This window comes from Pelobates fuscus, chromosome 4 (assembly GCF_036172605.1).
Source record: "Pelobates fuscus isolate aPelFus1 chromosome 4, aPelFus1.pri, whole genome shotgun sequence".
Lineage (NCBI taxonomy): Eukaryota > Metazoa > Chordata > Amphibia > Anura > Pelobatidae > Pelobates > Pelobates fuscus.
The window spans coordinates 167506445-167525832 of NC_086320.1; positions in this window are offsets into that span (position 1 = coordinate 167506445).

Here is a 19388-nt window from a genome sequence, read left to right on the forward strand (position 1 = left end):
AGACACTATTGGTGTGGGGGGGAGGGGGGCATTATGGTGGTAGAGAGAGGGGTCTGTATGTAGGCAGATGAACAGGAAGGCAATTAAATGTATATAATGTGACTGTGAACCTGACTGAGCCCAGGGCTCTAGGAGAGTGCCACGGTACTATCTACGGCCATGGGAAATCTTAATCTACCTCTATAGTGATCAGAGCTGGATTAAGATTGCACTGGGCTCTATTTTATGAATAAGGGTGGTTGAATAGTGTATGTGTGTGGAGGGGAGTCTGAGTGTTGTGGAGTGTGTTTGAGTGTCGTGGCTGAGTGTGGTAAAAGGAGATGTGTGTGGAGAAGGCTGGGAGCTGTATGTAGGGGTTGGCTTAGTGTGCCTGTATCTGTAGTAGCAGAATTTTGTGTGTGGAGGGGTGTCTGAGAAGGGCTCAGTGTTGTGTACTGTTTCTGTATTGCAGCCTTAATGTGTGTACAGTTTCTGTAGTGTGTATAGAGGAAATTCAGTCTGTGTTTGTGTGCAGTGGCTGTACTGTGTGTAAAGGAAATACTGTGTGTATGTATACAGTGGCTGTAGTGTGGCTGAGTATATGCCTTTCATGAGGTCAAGTACTGTGTAGTGTCAGAGTGTTGATGTGGTAACCAGCAGGGACACTCTGACAGGCCAAGGTTCGCAGGAAGTGTGGTGTTAGCCTTGCATGGTCTGGCAGGAGAGATTATTTGATCTCCCCTGTTTCCCCTGCCCTGGCCCCCTTGTGGACAGAGCCGGAGCTCCAGGCTCGGACAAGGCCCTAGTTGGACCGCTATGCCACCTAATTGGTAATATGGCTGTGGCAATAACCTAGAATTTCCTAATATAGGACATGGCGTTAAATAAATATAAAATATCGTTGAAAACCAATAGCAGAGCAAAATTATATGGTAACTTACTAATAAAAAGTTCTAAATTAATCTTTAAAAAGGTAAGGTTGGCCGACCAAGCAACGGACTAGACATGCTTTTGTGGAGCTCTGCTCCAACCCAGAGACTTTACGCAAATAACACTGTGTTATACAGCCGAAGACGCTTCTCCACACGCTCATCCCCCAGAGACACTAAGGGACGCAAGCATTGCAAACTCCATGGGCCAGAACCCCCTAAGCAGCGAGATATAAGGCTCTCGTTTGGGCGGCCTACGCCACCTGCGCCTCCTAAAATGGTACCCGCAGTGAGCAGCATGGAAGACACCTCGGAAGAATCCCTGGAAGAAGACGAGGAGGTACCTTCCTCTCCCAGACACAGCAAAATACACCTGGAAGCGGATTCTGACGATGACTCGTCTCTCACAACCAAATGTGACATAAAGCAGATGCTCCTGGAAATGCACCAAATATGGAAGTCTGACCTCCGGGAGATAGAACGCGATGTAGGGGCAATGCAGAAAAAGCTCCTAGAGATGGAGGTGCAAGACCCAGCTAGGGAAACAAGGTTGCAAACCACATAAACCAACATGGCAAGGCTTACGCTGCAGGTCCAGAGACTGAACCGCACAGTGACATCCCTGGAGTCCTGACACAGGCACTGCAATATACGCCTGAGGGGAATACCCAAAGAGGTACAGGGGGAATACACCCTACACCCAACAGCTAATCGCAGCCATAGGCCTTAAGGGGAGAGCAGACCTGGCATGATTCTAACTGCATTCCGAATCAGGAAAGCGCACACAGCTCCAGAGGCAGCCCCAAGGGACACCATCAAAAGAGATATAGCCGTGCCAGCGCCTATCATGGCCCATTCCAGAGAGCTGGGGAGCGCGAAGTTTGAAGTGACATCCCATTTGCCACTCTTATGGAAAAAAGAAAACTGGCTCCGGTAGCCAAGAAGTTAAGAGACCACCCCATGCGGTATCGATGGGGAGCAGATGGAGCCCTGATTGTGACAACTGGCGACCAGACTACCACCTTTACCTCTGATGAGGACCCAGAGACACTGTTCTTCTGTCTAGAACAGGGAGACCCACTGACTAGACCATGCATGAGCGGTCACAACAGAGAGGAAGCGCAGAAAGCCCCTGGGGAAGGCAAATCGATGACCCAGCTCAAGATTCCCAGCCATGGAGTCTGCAGAATTTAAACGTATGCATGCTGAGTAGGGCAATTGACACATGAACCAATAGCATAGGCCCAGTCACCATGGCACCCCAGTCTCCCCACCCAATGTCGCCCCCCGTGACACTGTGCCTATACACCTGCCCACCAGGTATTACGGATACTGCACAGAAAGGTCAGAACCTCTTAGCCTTAGCTTGAGGAGACAAAACAAACCAGACGCACACCCTTACTACAGAACCTAACCAGCAACGTGATAACTCCCACAGAGTACCCACCCAGAGACGATAAATGTGTTATGTTATGTTTTATTTTTCAATCACCATACCCTGATATGAATGCCTGCTATTATGCAAAAAAAAAAAAAAAAAAAAAAGGGAAGGTTTTAAAATAATAGACAGGTTTAAAATTCCATATTAAAACTTGGGACATATACATGTAATGTGGAATGTCCTTCGCCAGCAACTTCAGGACAGTTGGCAAGTGATGAATTCTTAAAATCATAATAGGCTAGTAATTGCATCCTCTCAGTCCTGAGTTGTGCTCAGAATCAGCCAATGCTATAGTCATGTTGACACAACAACTACAACTACCACATATCTTTGCAATATCATAACGGGCACTTGTTAAGCTTCATTAGTTTAACCCCTTAAGGACCAAACTTCTGGAATAAAAGGGAATCATGACATGTCACACATGTCATGTGTCCTTAAGGGGTTAATTACTGATGTTCCAAAAGTGTATAGAAGATTAAGGCCTCAAGTGGTGCAGGCACATGTAATTGGGTCCCATGCAATAATATCACATTTTAAACCTTAGATGCATACAGCAATATTATCCAAAGTATATCCAAATAGGGGTAAAACAAGGGTTTTTAGATACCCTCTCCTTACCATTCTTTACTATGTGTGTAGGTTCCCTGTTATGTGTGGCGAGGCTCTTTGTGGCTTAGATGTGTAAACTGTTGGTATTGTATCAATGGAGAGGCTGTTTGTTTTACGTGTAGGGTGATTGTGTTGTATATGCAAAGACTGCTTGTGTTGCTTTTTATTTGTGGCATGGCTGTGTGCATTGTGAGATTGTGTGCATGGGGCAGCTGGGAGGTTGTGTGTGCTATGTGTATGAGATAGCTGCGTGGTGTGATTCTATAGAAGGGTGGCTGCCGTGACAGCTGAGTTGTCTGCTCCTCCCCAGGTTAATTTTGAGGAGGCTATGCTTTCTGATGGTCTGTCTGAAGTAAGACCCTAAGTTGCATTGACAGCAGTAGACGATCATGTTGTTCCTCTATGTGATTAGCTCTGAGTTGCATGCAGACTGTGGTCATTGACAAAATGACCAAACTGAGCAACACAAAGATCCTCTAGCACAATCCTGTGCGGCCATAGTACCATGAGTGACAGAGCGTGGGAGGTGATGCTCTGTGCTTGTCACCCAGGGTATGTATCACACCTAAACTCCCTTTATTCTCTATTGCCTAGATGATATATATAAGATAGGATTATTTAAGCAGGAACCTTTTAAATATGTGCTTGGTTAGTCGGTGTTTCCCATTTAATATTTTTGCTGCAAATTGCAATAAATCTCTCATAAAAAATATATCTAAAGTCTTTTTTTTTTTTTTGTAAATTCTTTATTTTTGTTGTGCTTGAAAGAACAATCGCACATCAGTAATGCCACAGTAACAGTTATAAACACTTGCAAAAACACATTTTCATCGACTGCTATACAGCATTTAGCTTAAACGCACAAAATTTTTTAAGTAAACAATACACGCTAAGTACAGGCTGAGTATCTACACTTGTCATAGTGGGTTAAGTTGTCGTTTAGTGATAGTAGTTTATGATTAATATGTAATATGTAATATCATCGCTGCAGTGTCGTTTGTATAGTAGCTTTAGTTCTCCGTAGACATGACATGCATAAACATTTGTTGATTCTAGTATTTATATATAGCAGTTACAGGCTATTCAACATTGCCTCGTTAGTCATATAACAGCCATTAGTGCCTCTACTTTGAGAGTGAGTGAAAGGCATCATAAAAACAATAAGTAGTGTTTTAAAACTAGAAAATAAAACATGGTGGACATCCTTAAGTTTAGTCATAGGTCCCAAATTCAGTATGTATACAGCTCGAATTATGGTGTAGTGAAGTCATCGCTAACTGAAAACAAATTAGGTATTCAACATTAGTTGGAGATAGCGTTGGTAGCATGCTTTTCCCGATTCTGCACCTTTTAACATGTATAATCAGGCTTAACGTTACAGGCACATGAGTAGTCTATTTGAGACTTATATCTGGCTTAACTGTACATTGCTAAAAGGAAAGCTGTTTATAAGTTACGCTGATATGACAGAGCACAGAGTATTCAGGCTAGTTTTGGTACCGGCTACTTATTATAGCGACATTCGTGGCTTTTCTTTAGTGTGAGCTGGTCTAGTACACTTGTAATAGGCTAGTCAGTTGGCTTGTAAGTGGGGTGTGTATGTAAGGTTAACGTGTTCTAAAGTGAACTCACTATGTAAGTCTGGTTGTGTATCGTTGCTTATTCGGTTAACCCCTAGGCTGTCCCTGTGTAGAGTACTGTGCACCTTGCCTCCTGTCAGCGACTAGGAAGAAGTCTAAGGCTCTTTTGGCCCTCGATGTGAAACGAAAAGAGAAAACGTCAAAAATAACATAAGGTTGTAGCTTAAATGTGCATCCTGGTGTGGGAGGACATAATAGAGCATTTCAATGCCTATTGCGGGATGGAGACCCATGTCCTTGAGGCATGTAGGTGATGTGCTGGTGGTGGAATGAATTCACATTGTTATATCTAGTCTGTTTGCCCTAAGTTAGGTCAGATGATATGTAACCATTATAGTGACCAGTGTGCGGAAGGTAAGGGCAATGGGGTCGACCGTGATAACCTAGTTATGGCTTATGGGCGGTCATAGTTGGGTACATGCGGTTAATAAGTAAATAAAGCAATTAGAGCTATAAGTGGGTACAGTTTGCTAAGTGAGGCATAATTAATACCATGCTATATAGAGAACAAAAACATAACAATAATTGGGTCTAGGATTGGGGAAGCACACCACGGGTGCAGTACTGCTCAGTCCAAGTGTCACTGTTCCTTGTGTGCCAACCCTGTATGAGGCTCCGGGGTGGTGAATGTGTTGAAGATGGCTTTCAGTGGTCGAGAGTGCTGGATTGAGCTGTTAGAAGTCAACCTCCATATGCGTGCTGGTTGTTGGGACCGGCAGTCCATGCGGTCACCCGTCTCCGTTCAAGTGGTGATGGTAGCGTAAGAGTCCGGGGTTAGGCCTTGTGGGACAAACGGGACAGTCCTGGTTGGGTCCCATCGATGTTGCGGGGAGGATTGGCTCTGCTGGCCTGGTGGTGTGAGGGAGTCCATAGTTAGGCCTAAGGAGTGCAGGAGTGGCGCTGCGTCACTTAAGTCACGTATGCGGTGTAATTCAGGACCCTGTTGGACCGCAAGGGTGTGAGACGGCCGCCAGCGGTAGCCGAGGCCGTTTTGGCGGAGGATGGCGGTGAGTGGCTGGAGGGACCGTCTCCAGGCTAGGGTATTGCTGGAGAGGTCTGCGTAGAAATGTATATCCTTGCCCTCATGTTGTGGAGGCGCCTTACCCCGCAGGGCGTCCAATATCGCCATCTTGTCGGAGCTATTCCGGAATGCAATTATGGTGTCCCTGGTTGATCCAGTGGGCGCCTTTGGTGACTTGGGGACCCGGAAAATGCGCTCTGGGCGGATGCGCTCAGCCTGTGCCGGTGGCAGTATCTTTGCGAGTAGGCGTTTGACGGTTTGCGGTAGGTCCGCATCTGCGGCGTCCTCTGGGAGCCCCCTGAGTTTCAAGTTATTACGCCGCCTGGCATCTTCATTCTCGGCCATGCGGTGGTCGTGAGAGCGTAGCCGCAGCTGCAGCTCCTGCACGGTACGTTTGAGTTCCCTTATGTCCTCAGTGTGCGTTTCGGTTCGGTTCTCTATGGTGGTTAGGCGGTTTGTCACCCCCTTTAGGTCTCCCCTCAGCGCAGTGATCTCCTTGTGGAAGTCCTTGTGGTGGCCGGTTAGCATTTGCTGAAGGATCGCCACTGTCACTGGCGTGGAGTCCTTTGGGGCGTTGGTCGGTGGTGAGGGACGTCCGGTAGTGTGGGTCGGTAAGTATTCCTCACCTGAGAGGTCATCGGAAAAGTCCGAACAGCCTCCGTGGAGTGCCGCCATGTTGGCTTCATTCGTGCCTCGGGCCTGCCGCCACATGTCTCCTATGGTGAGTCCCGGGTTGATTTTCCCCGGATTTTTTTTGCCGGTTTTGCGCCCCATGGTGTTGGGGTGTGTGTCGAGGGCTTTTGCCGTGGTTTGGTAGCAGGATGGCTGGTTGTTTGCCCGTTTTTCTCGCTTGGGCCTCGGAGCTCTCGAGCAGTGCGACCGCTCGCCTCAGCTGCCAAGCCCCGCCCCCCAAGTCTTTTGTTAACATATTCAATACAGGTTTAGAAAGGTCTATTTAGAGGTTAAGAAGGCTCAGCTCAAACAAGTTTACTATCTATAAGGATTTTAGGTTGGCAGACATATAGCTTTAGGTGTCTTGCCCAAGGACACTTAGTGACAACTTACTGGTTTCCTGGTTCAAAGGACGTGATGTTACCACTGCTCTCACCTGCCGATATGTGATGAGATAATACTTCACTTTGTTAGAACCAATTTAACTAGTATGACCTGTTCTACTTCAAGCCAACAAATGTGCATTATTATTATTTGAGCAATGCAAAAGAAAACAACAATGAGTATTGCAGATCAACAAATGTGGTGCCGCCTGAAGACTAAGCATTGCATATAGGTGGATACGTGCAAGATAATGCATCTTGGATGTAAAAACCCATGGGCAGAGTACAGAATATTTGATAGAGTCCTAACCTCAACATCTGAGGAAAGGGATTTAGGGGTAATTATTTCAGATGACATAAAGGTAGGAAGACAATGTAATTGAGCAACTGGAAATGCTAGCAGAATGCTTAGTTGTATAGGGAGAGGTATTAGCACTAGAAAGAGGGAAGTGCTCATGCAATTGTACAGAACACTGGTGAGACCTCACTTGGAGTATTGTACACAGTACTGGAGACTGTATCTCAGTAAGGATATAGATACTTTAGAGCAGTGTTCTGCAACCTTTTAGCACCCGAGGACTGGCAAAAAGAGGAGAAATATTTTGTGCACCTGCGTCAGCCAGAAATTAAATCCAATGGTATGTGTGAGGGATGCAGTGTGTGTGTGTGTGTGTGTTAGAGAGGGGTGCTGTGTGTGTGAGGTGTGCAGTTTGTGTGTGTGTGTATGGGGGGCAGTGTGTGTGTATGGGGGCAGTGTGTATGTGGGTATGGGGGGCAGTGTGTGTATATAGGGGCAGTATGTGTGTGTATGGGGGAGGCAGTGTGTTTATGGGGGCAGTGTGTGTGTGTGTGTGTGTGTGTGTGAGAGGGGCAGTGTGTGTCACTGCAGGTGTGTCCTATGATTGCTGGTTAATTTTAAGGCCAGAAATCTTTGATATTGGTTCTTTTGTTAAGCAAGGTGGTCCATTACTTTGTGAGGAGGGCAGAGCCAAGCCAGCAAACCGAACAGACGTGCAGAGCTGTAGCTCCGTACCAACAAGCCCAAATGCCACAGTTAACCGGGTGAAAAATCACCGGAACACCGACTAGCACCCCAACTACGCAATGGGAAAACGGGCCAAGAAGATCAAAGCAGTCCTGGCGTCAGGAACCCGTAATATTGGGGAATACATGCAGGGAAGCCTCCCGCGCATGGCGCCCAAGATGGCGGACCAACATGCGGAGGCCTCGTCGGAGGAGGAGGAAGCCTCCCTGGACGCCTTAGATGAGATCCCCCAAGCTGGCGGCTTGTACATAGAATCCTCAGACGAGGAGAACAACACCCCAGCCACGAAGGGAGACATTAAGTCGCTCCTCCGCGATATCCGCAAGATGTTCCAGACGGACCTAGCAATACTGAGAGAAGATATGCTCTCGCTTACAGGGCGCATCAAGGCTGCAGAGGAGACATCTACCCACCTCAGGGCCAAGCAAACCACACTTGCCGCAGAGCAGAAACGGCTAACAGACTCACAAGCAACAATGACACAAAAACGAACCGACTATGAAGACCGCAGCCGCAGCAAGAACATTACGATTAGAGGTATCCCTACCACGATAGATAAGACAGAACTGCCACAATACACGAGGCGCCTGCTCCAGCATATACTTCCCCACAAGCAGGCTAAAAACATCCTGGTGGATAATATATACAGAATGCGCAGGCAGGGCAGACCGCCCCAACAAGCATACAGTGATGTCATTATACAGCTTGTCACATACCTGGACAAAACAGCAATCATGGCAGCGTCAGGGATTTTCCTTCCCTGTCCTTCGAGCAACACACCCTGACATTCTATAATGACCTCTCAAAACCTACCATGCTCTGGAGGCAAACAATGCGCCCTGTCACCAGTGTACTGAGGCAGAAGAGGATCTCGTACCGCTGGAGCACACCACGCTCCCTTCAGATCACCGTGGAGGGGGACAACCCATAAAATACACTCACCAGAGGAAGGCCAATTGTTTCTGACCCAGCAGGGCATTACAACACAGATGGAACCAAGGAGGGGCAGCCCTTGGCGACAACAATGGGATGTGGACAACATCACCCCGTTCAGCCACAGAGAGGCCCCCACTTATCTGCGGCAGACCCATGGGACTAAAATGCAGAGACTACCACTACATGGCCTCGCGGAAGCATGGGACGTTCACCCACGCTACACACCCACCACGGCCAGATCTAAAGCCCAGTTTGGAACACTCACATCAACCTAACACCTTTACGTTTAGCATGTTGGAATGCTTAGAATGTCTAGTATGTTTAAATGTTATAAGACTTCCTACTAATAACCATAAGCTGGCAAACGCTAGGTGTTATATGCTGCTACTTTAACATTGCTTACTTTAATTTTATCAGACTAGAAACTCTAGTTATATTGTCTAGCATTCACACATAGGCGCGACCACCCACAGTAACGGCCTAACAAGGCTTTACACAAGAACCTGCTAAAAATGTGCTAAACTTGTTCTGAGCATCCCTAACGACCACAATCAGTAGACTACCTCGATCATCCTGAGCAGATCTCCTTAATTGGCCATATACCATAAGTGTATGGGACCACTGTAGTTCGCCTCCCTAACGACCATCATTAGAAAATCTAGTGACATCCGCCACATTACGTAACCACTCCACCTGCACTAGCATGGATTCATAACTCTCATACCTGTACTGAACCTTACACATCACTGTTCTCGTTAAGCACAGCAGGAAACACTCTTAGGACAAGCGACACTAAGCTAAATCAATGCAAACGTTTACACTTACCTTACATACAAATATGCTTGAATTATTAGAAACTTTAGCATAAATTCGTAGCTCTTCTTTTGATATAACCTTTTAACTTCAGCCTATCTTTAATATAAAAAGTGCTGTTTAACCGTATGCCATACCACATTTATTGTCACTACCCAACTTGCTAATGCTGTTGTGGCATCGCAAGCAAATGTTCACTGTCTTTGCATGCACAAAAAAAAATAAAGAACGGAAATCATTACTTTGTGAGCGTCCTGAAAACTGGAACTAAACCAGGTGTCTGCTTTGCCAGAGGGTCACTCTGATACCGGAGAAACTGACGGAAGCGAAGCACAGAGAGATGGACACAGGTTTCTTCAGGAAGGAAGAGATTCTTTATTGGATCACCGATCGGGACTCAGAGGGACTAACGTCACCAAAATACAGCAAGTTCTGAGCCCCGGACAATAGTGCAGGCTCCTTATATAGGCACATAACTCCTCCCATATTAAGCTCCACCCGCACATTCTCTTAACCAATCAACACAAATAAGAATTAACTTCCTGTTTGACCGCATGGCTTGTCCAGCACAATGGAGGAGGGGGAATACTACATCCTGTATTCTTGCACATGCTCCGTACACTACTGATCGTATCTTGCCTCGTGCAACCAACTGATCGATACGTCAGCATATGCACGTACACATGCCACGTGGTAATCTCGGCCTACTAAATTTATTTTTACCGAGATTCCACCACATTCCCCCCTTTGATGCCTCTTGATATTTCACAATTACTTGAGGCATCACTTAACCTTGGTTTGCATACACCGCAAGTTACCTTGAACCAGACCAGACTTATCTTATGATGTGAATCTTCAACACTCATCTTCTTGCATTGGTTCTCCCTGATTTAGAGCCTTATACTTATAAATCGCCATTATCTGTGCAGCAGCCTTCCTCTCTGCTATATTTTCTATCAGGCTTTGCACAGACCTAACTACTAAGGGTATAAGACACGGCAGGAGTAGACACAACATTAAAATCAGTAGGACTCCACCTACCACTGCCTTAAGCCCTCCAAACCACTCATACCAGCTACCAAACCAACTACTTGGATTATACCCTTTCCATACCTGAGTAGGCACATGCGCTAGTTTAACCATATGGCTAGTAAGCTCAGCTATTGCTTGCCCTTCGTCATCTATTTGAAGACAGCAATTGCTCAGGTTAAACTTCCCACATACACCTCCCTCTACTGCCAAAAGGTAATCCAAGGCTAATCTATTTTGGTAGACTGCTGTCCTCATCCTGGTGTTATGCTTTGCTAGAAGATTGAGCGCTTGTGATGTCTCGTTAGTAATAATCTCAACCACCGCCTGTAATCTTATAATACGGTTGAGCATATAAATAGGGGTTCTGTAACCAAAGGTACCATCCTCAGCCCACGTGGCTGGCCCATAATAATCTATGATACGCTGGGGAGGCCATTCATTATCTTCCCAGGCGCCTATCTCTATGGGTCCCCTTTTCTTCCTATGATTCACATCATACACTTTAACACCTAAAGTCTCACCTGTTTCAATCGGTAACAAGAAGAAGGATGGTTTGAGCATACCCAACACACATGCCCCTTCCCAGTCCTGTGGCAACTCCGAATAGGCTTTCTTACCACAGATCCAGTACAAATTTGCTGGGGCTCTCCAGGTAGATGTGATGGATAAATCAAACCACACATCCTTTAAATTGGCGTATCTAGCAAACGGGTTAGATGGTTCCGAGACATTTGAAGCCGACCACCAAGTTGTATTCTTTGTATCATCATCATAAGCTTTTTGCCCTAGACAAGTTAATTCTCCTACAGAAGTATTATACATTATTCCTTTCCTTGCTATGCAAACATAACCTATGATGGAGGTCTTTAATCTCCACTCAGATTTACCTCTAACACTCATATGATAATCGGCTTGTGTAGATATCAGTTGGTCAACTGCCTCAGAACCGGACATTACCTCCTTTGCTTCCCAAGGCCATTGGTCTCCCATGTTAGTACCTCCACACACATAGCAGTTGGTAACATTAAGACTACCGGCAATACTTTCGGCTAAATCGATGAACAGGTTTTTAGCATTATGGGGGATCTTATTATCTATACTCATCTCTTCATAAAAGGAATGGTATACTTGATGAGTTTGGGAGGATACCGTATCAGTCTCTATCCCTATAAACAATAATGTCCCAGGATCTAAACCCGTCCCGTATATCTGAAACCCAAATAAATTGCCATATTTGTCTAAGAACTTATCGGGGTTATTTATAAGTATATGGATGGGATTACATTCCATAGACTTACAATATGGGCTAGTCGGCAACTTAGTCACTATCATGTCTTTGTCTACTGTCTGTCCCCAAGTCGCCCACCCCACACAAGACCAATATGGGCAAAAGTTATAATCTTTATTTGGGCATCTAGGACTCACATATTTATTTTTACTACTGGGACAAATATATTTATCATTAGACCCATACGTCCTCTCCCATCTAAGATCCCCACATACATTCCACGGCTTTCTACCACTCGATATCGCTTTACACGCATCAAATAGCAGAACACCCGAAGAATGTACGGATTCTAACACCGTCTTGTTAATTAGGGTCCCCTGAGGATCTCCATTCCTGAGAGTCAACCAAATTGTACGAGGTTGATACTCTGGACTGAAGCACTTAGGTTCTCCTACTCCTAAATGGCACACACTATAGTCTATATTTAAGTATCTACATCTCGATACATCTCCTTTACACTCGTATTGTGAATGCCAAATTAGGGTTTGGGAAATATGGTTACCTGTCTCGTAGTCTTAATGCATACCTCACAGCTAGGAGTGTCGGTACCTCTACCTTCCTGAATATAAAAACACATATAAATAAACACTATCAAAAGCACATCTTTCGCCGTCATCCTCAGTCTTCGTCCGTGCGAAGGCGCCTCAGCTTCCAGGATGTGAGGGCTGCAGGGAATGGAGTCCTGCTCGTCTTCACAGGTGTCCCTTCGAGACTTTCCTGGCTTATATACTATGTGTTGGTAAGCGGACAGGCTTTATTATGGCCTTCTCACTCACGCACCAAATCCCTGTAACAATAAAATTTGTAATCCACACGATTCCTCGTTACTCCGACTGAGTAGTGCGTTTTAACCGGATCTTGCAGGGATTCTCTGGATCTGCTGTAACTTGCCAAGAATCGACTGCTGCTGGTTTAACCCTGGAGTGATGTATCCACGGAGTCACTTCGGCTACTTTTATCGCTGTAGGGGTAGACAAAAGAACAACATAAGGACCTCTCCACTTGGGCCCTAACGGTACATTATTCCACTCTTTAATCCACACTTGATCTCCTGGATGATAACTATGAACAGGGGGATAAATATTCACAGGTAATCTATCTTGTACCCATTTCTGTACCTCCTCCATAGTCTTACCCAACTCTACAACCTGCTGCCGGGTAATTCCTTCTCCCAACTGACTCAAGTCCCCCCTTAAGTTACCAAGTACGGGAGGTGGTCGTCCATACATGATTTCAAAAGGAGAGAGGCCCATCCTTCTGGTAGGGGTACTGCGGATTCGCAATAGAGCTATGGGTAAGAGAACGTTCCACTTAAGTTGGGTTTCCTGACACATTTTAGCCAACTGATTCTTAATAGTTCTATTCATTCTCTCTACCTTACCAGAACTCTGGGGTCTATATGCAGTATGAAGCCTCCACTTTATACCAAGCATATGAGTCAGTTGTTGTAGGCACTGATGAACAAAAGCTGGACCATTGTCCGATCCTATAGAACAGGGTAGTCCATATCGGGGTATTATTTCTCGTAGCAGGAATCTTACAACTTCTCCTGCTTTCTCTGTACGAGTAGGACATGCTTCTACCCAGCCTGAATAGGTGCACACAATTACCAACAGGTAACGATGTCCACCCGATTTAGGCATCACTGTAAAGTCTATTTGTAGATCGGACATGGGGAGTCCCCCCATAAACTGGACTCCTGGTGGCTTTACTGGTCCTTGTCTTGCATTATTTTTAGCACACGTTACACATCTTCGTACAATGGCCTGAGTCAAGTTGGACAATCTTGGTATGTAGAAATGTTTTCTAAGAGATTCTCCAGTGCTGTCTCTCCCAGAATGTGTCCCGTTATGATAATTTTGGACAATTTCTACCGCTAGTGATGCTGGTATGACTATTCTTCCATCTTCTAGCTGATACCACTTGTTCTCCAAATACTTTCCTGGTTCAGTCTTTAACCACTCCTCTTCTTGAGCTGTATAAACTGGAGTCCATTGGGACAGTGGAGTTGGTATAAGAGCAGCTATATGCCCCACATACTCCTGTCTTCCTGATTCAGCAGCACGCTTAGCTGCACTATCTGCCATCCGATTTCCCTTGGTTACATCACCATCTCCCCTCAGATGCGCTCGACAATGTATGATACCGACTTCTTTCGGCTCCCACACTGCTTCCAATAGTTGTAGGATTTCAGCTGCGTATTTGATTTATTTGCCTTCTGAATTCAGTAGTCCTCTTTCTTTATACAAAGCTCCGTGGGCATGAGTGGTTAAAAACGCATACTTAGAGTCCGTATAGATATTCACTCTTAAACCTTCAGCCAATTGTAACGCTCGTGTTAGTGCTATTAATTCTGCCTTTTGTGCTGATGTTCCTTTCGCCAGTGGCCGAGCTTCTATCACCTTGTCTATTGTTGTTACTGCATATCCTGCATAGCGGATCCCTTCTTTCACATAACTACTGCCGTCGGTATAATATTGAACATCGGGGTTCTGGATGGGAAAATCACGAAGATCTGGTCTACTTGAGAATACTTCATCCATTACTTCCAAACAATCATGTTGACTTTCAGTAGGTTGTGGCAAAAGGGTAGCTGGATTTAAGGTGTTTACAGTCTCTAAATGCACTCTTGGGTTTTCACACAACATTGCTTGATACTTGGTCATACGGCTGTTACTAAACCAATGATTTCCTTTGTAATCCAACAACGTCTGTACTGCATGTGGGACTCGTACATAAAGTTCTTGACCCAGAGTGAGTTTATCGGCTTCAGCTACTAGCAGGGCGGCTGCAGCTACGGCTCTTAGACAAGGTGGAAGTCCGCTGGCCACTGCATCCAATTGCTTAGACATATAGGCAACAGGTCTTTGCCATGATCCCAAGTACTGTGTCAATACTCCCACAGCCATTCTTCTTTGCTCATGTACATATAAGTAGAATGGTCGTGTGTGATCAGGTAGACCTAATGCTGGGGCACTCATCAAAGCCTTCTTCACATCTTCAAATGCCGTTTGCTGTTCTTGGGTCCATAAGAAGGGGTCGTGCTCTGTACCTTTGATAGCTGCGTACAGAGGTTTTGCCAGTATCGCATAGCTGGGAATCCATATCCTACAGAAGCCTGCTGCCCCCAAGAATTCTCGCACTTGTCTTCTATTCTTGGGTATTGGTATTTGGCAGACAGCTTCTTTTCTCTCTGGCCCCATAATTCTTTGACCTTCAGAGATATGGAATCCCAGATATTTGACAGTTGGCAAACACAACTGAGCCTTCTTTCTAGACACCTTGTATCCTGCCTTCCAGAGAATGTGTAGTAGATCGTGCGTTGCTTGCTGACAGATCTCTTTTGTAACTGCTGCTATCAACAAGTCATCTACATATTGTAACAATACACACTCTCCTGGGATGGACTCGAAATCCAGTAGATCTTGACTTAGGGCTGAACCAAATAGGGTAGGTGAATTTTTAAACCCTTGGGGCAGTCTTGTCCAAGTCATCTGGCGTTTTGAGCCCGTTACAGCGTTCTCCCATTGGAAAGCGAAAATACATTGACTTTCTGCGGCAATTCGGAGGCAAAAGAAGGCATCTTTGAGATCTAAGACTGTGAAGTAAGTAGCCCCGCCCGGAATTAAAGCAAGCAGGTTATATGGATTGGGTACAACTGGATGTATACTAACAACCGCATCATTGACTGCTCTCAAGTCCTGCACAGGTCGATACTCATCTGTACCGGGCTTTTGAACAGGCAGCAATGGGGTGTTCCAGGGGGAAGTACAGAATTTTAGGATACCATACCGTATGAACTTATCCAGATAGGATTGGATGTTCTTCTTAGCCTTCTGCGGGATGTGGTATTGTCTTAGGCTCACTGGATAAACCCCAAGTTTTAGTTCAATTTTTATAGGTGGAATATTGCGGGCCAGTCCTGGTGGGTTGTTCTCTGCCCAAACTCCTGGTATGTTAAATAATGTCTCATCACTCCTAGGGTTTTGGCTAGTCAACACTGTATAAAGTCGCCACTCTTCTTCCTTTGGTACGGATAATGTCATGATACCTGAAGGTCCATTAAACTTTAAAGATGTTGTTCCATTTGGTAGGAACGTAATCTGCGCTTGTAATTTTGATAGCATATCACGTCCCAGCAATTGGACTGGACATTCAGGCATATAGAGGAATTGATGTTTTACTACGTGGCCTCCCAATGTACAGAGTCGACTTTTAAGAACCGGTTTTTCAGCACTTCTTCCAGTTGCTCCTATCACAGTAATAGTCCTTCCAGATGGAGGAGCAACTAGATTAGTCACCACTGAATGTTCAGCACCAGTGTCGATCATGAACGCACTCCTTTTTCCCCCTATTGATACATCGACCATAGGCTCCGCTCGACCAAGGGGGATGGAGCCCGGTCGGTATCAATAGTCCTCCATGACCGTGTCAGCCAATCCTACGAAGTCCCTACCTTCTCTATCGCGGGACCTTTGCGCTGCTGGAATATACCTGTCTTCCCTAACACTTCCTCTGTTCCCATTACTCCCTCTATTACCATTACTCCCTCCGGGGCCTCCTCTACCTCTCGCTCTGCCTCTAAAGTTTCCGTAGCCTGCCCTGGGTAGGTCTCTCTCGTACTGCTCTCTTTGCGGACATTCGTTCCTCCAATGCCCTTCTTCCTTGCAATACGCGCACTGATTCCTACTCAAAGGCTCCCTACTCCATCTACTATCGCCTCTATCTGGGCCCCGTCTATCTACGCCTGCGATCGCTACCGCTAGCATATCAGCCTTTTTACGCATCTTGCGCTCTTCCTCTTTCTTACTTTCTGTTTCCCTATTCATATAAACTTTATTCGCTACCTCCATTAGTTGGGTGATTGACATACCTGCAAACCCTTCTAACTTTTGTAGCTTGCGCTTAATATCTCCGTAAGCTTGGCTGACAAAGGCGGAGTTCACCATTCGGGAATTATCTGCGTCTTCCGGATTAAAGGGGGTATACAAGCGGTATGCCTCCAATAATCGGTCATAAAAGACACTGGGCGCTTCATCGCTTTTCTGAATCACCTCAACTGTCTTCGACATGTTAATAGCTTTCTTTCCTCCGGCTTTCATGCCAGCAATTATAGCGTCTCTATAGGCTCTGAGTTGGACCATATCAGCACCATTTACGTTCCAATCGGGATCGGTGTTGGGATAATGTGTTGCGGCCCATGCTGCTGGATTAGCTTGGTTCAAAGCACGGGCTCTATCCTCTAGTGCTTTAATGGCTACTTGGTTAATTCTTGTCCTTTCCTCATTGTTAAACAAAGTCATTAATAACTGCTGGCAATCAGCCCATGTCGGGTTATGTGTCTGTACTATTGAGGTGAACAGATCAGTCATAGCTTATGGTTTCTCAGTATACGAGGAATTGTGGGTCTTCCAATTTAAAAGATCGGTTGTCGTGAATGGGACATATACAAAGACTGGGTCAGCATGTGCCATTTGGCCTGCGGCATCGATATAGGCTGACCCAGGATTCAGACGAAGAGGCATCTGATAGTGTCTTAATTGTTGGGCACCGGTCAACTGTCGGGTCTGTATGGGGCTACGTGGAGGGGCGTCAGTCATAGGTTCCAGTCGGGGAGAAATAGGGTATGGGGATATGGGAGCTTGGTTTTGGGAAAAGGTTGTAAATAAAACACTTCGAGCCGAGCTAGATGAAGCTTGACCGGAAGTCTGAAGTGGCGCCAAATCAGGATATTCGTTTTTAATGGGGGTTGGTTCTGATTCCGGAAGGGGAGATTTAGTACGAGGGGGGGTGGATCCTGTACTGGAGGAGGAAGCGGAAGTGGATGAGGGTAATGAGGGGAGGGTTGCAGGACTTCCTGCGTTTGCGTCACTTCCTCTTAACGGAAAGTAAGGGGGCGGCAAAGGGATCTCGGACTCAGGGGGCGTGTCCAAAATGGGCCTAACACCAGTCCTAGTGGACGAACAAGTCCTAGCTACCATGAGGCGACACTGCTCCTCGTGGCATGTCCGGAGCCATTTTGGCGAGTCATTTACGGCCTGTCTCCAACAATCAATATAAGGAAACTGGCCGTAAAGTTCAGGCCTACCTGATACAGCCACGTGTAAGCGCTGTACCAGAGTTGGATCCAAACTGCCACGTGGCGGCCATGCCGCAACCAAAGTAGGCCACTCCCTAGTACACAAAGTGACCAAACGTACAGGAGACATTTTAACCCCAAAATCACAAGTTTTGAATCCCTTTTTAAAATTCTTCACCATACAACCTAAGGGATCCGGAATCGTTGACTGCGACGCACCCATACTTAACAATGGAACGTCGTCGACAACGAATACTATGCACGCGTACTATTCAACAGTCACACCCGTTTCCTCTGGCAACAGCACCACGTGGTACGGTTACCAAGTGAAACGTACACAATAACAATAAACACTCAGGGAATTCCCGTACACACACAGCTGCTACACCAGTCACTATATAATCAATATTATGCCCTTTGGCGTAACTATACAGTCACCCACGCTATAATTCTCTATATACGAATTACCCGTCTATAACACACCCCAGTAACATCGTCTTTTACAAATAGCGGTTACAGTACGGTTAGCATAGGTCAAAGCACAAGTTAAGGTCACAATACAATTATTAGTGGCTATGGTGTTAAACATGCAATGGACGACAATGATTAGTACTTATATACAGTGTCAGTAAATATACAGGGTTATGGTACCGTGCACTATAATACAGCAACACACTATTAACACTCTCGCTAGACGGCTGAGCTCGCGCTATCTAACAAGATATACACTTTACTAAACAATCGTTAACACATTTACAATTCCCAACTAAACTATTGGCCAGTACCTTGAATGGACTACCTAAAACTATATACACCCGTTTTGGTTAGCCACACTGCCCAATCACCACATATAGCGAGCTAGAGAACCGAATTTACACAGGCGCCTCTTAGTCGCACTATCAAAAGTCTAGTGGGTTCCAAATTTACACGCCTTCCCACTTAGCCCAGATAGGTTGAGAGCTAGCGAACCGAATTTACACAGGCGCCGCTTAGTCTCCCGGTCCCTCCGACCTAGCGAACGTAATATACACCCTAGAACGCTAGTCTAGACAAGACACCGGTGTCCGGCTAGGGCTATTTACACCAGGACCCCGCCTGACTAACAAAATCAAACGGTCTGACTAAAGAGCGTTCGATCGAGCGGTGCGCCTTCGCTCCTTCCCTCCGACAGAGGGGGCAGATACACAGATTCAAACCCCTTTGGGCCTACCGCACAATCGGTATACCCCTAGTGGGTCCTGCCGTCTAAAACAGCAGTTGTCTTACCTCCTCGTTCCTGAACCTGAGTTCACACTCATCGACGGGGACACCCCAGCACTTCTTACGTAGAGGCCGATGATCTCCTGGACAACAGACCAGTGGCGCCGAGACGAAGGGAGGTCCACGCAGATGTTCAGGGGTGCAGCCGTAGAGAACGTGGGCAAAGATAGACCGTCTCACGCCTCTGCCTCTCAGCTACCGTTGAACGATGAGCTTCCCGGCCAATGCACCAAATGATACCGGAGAAACTGACGGAAG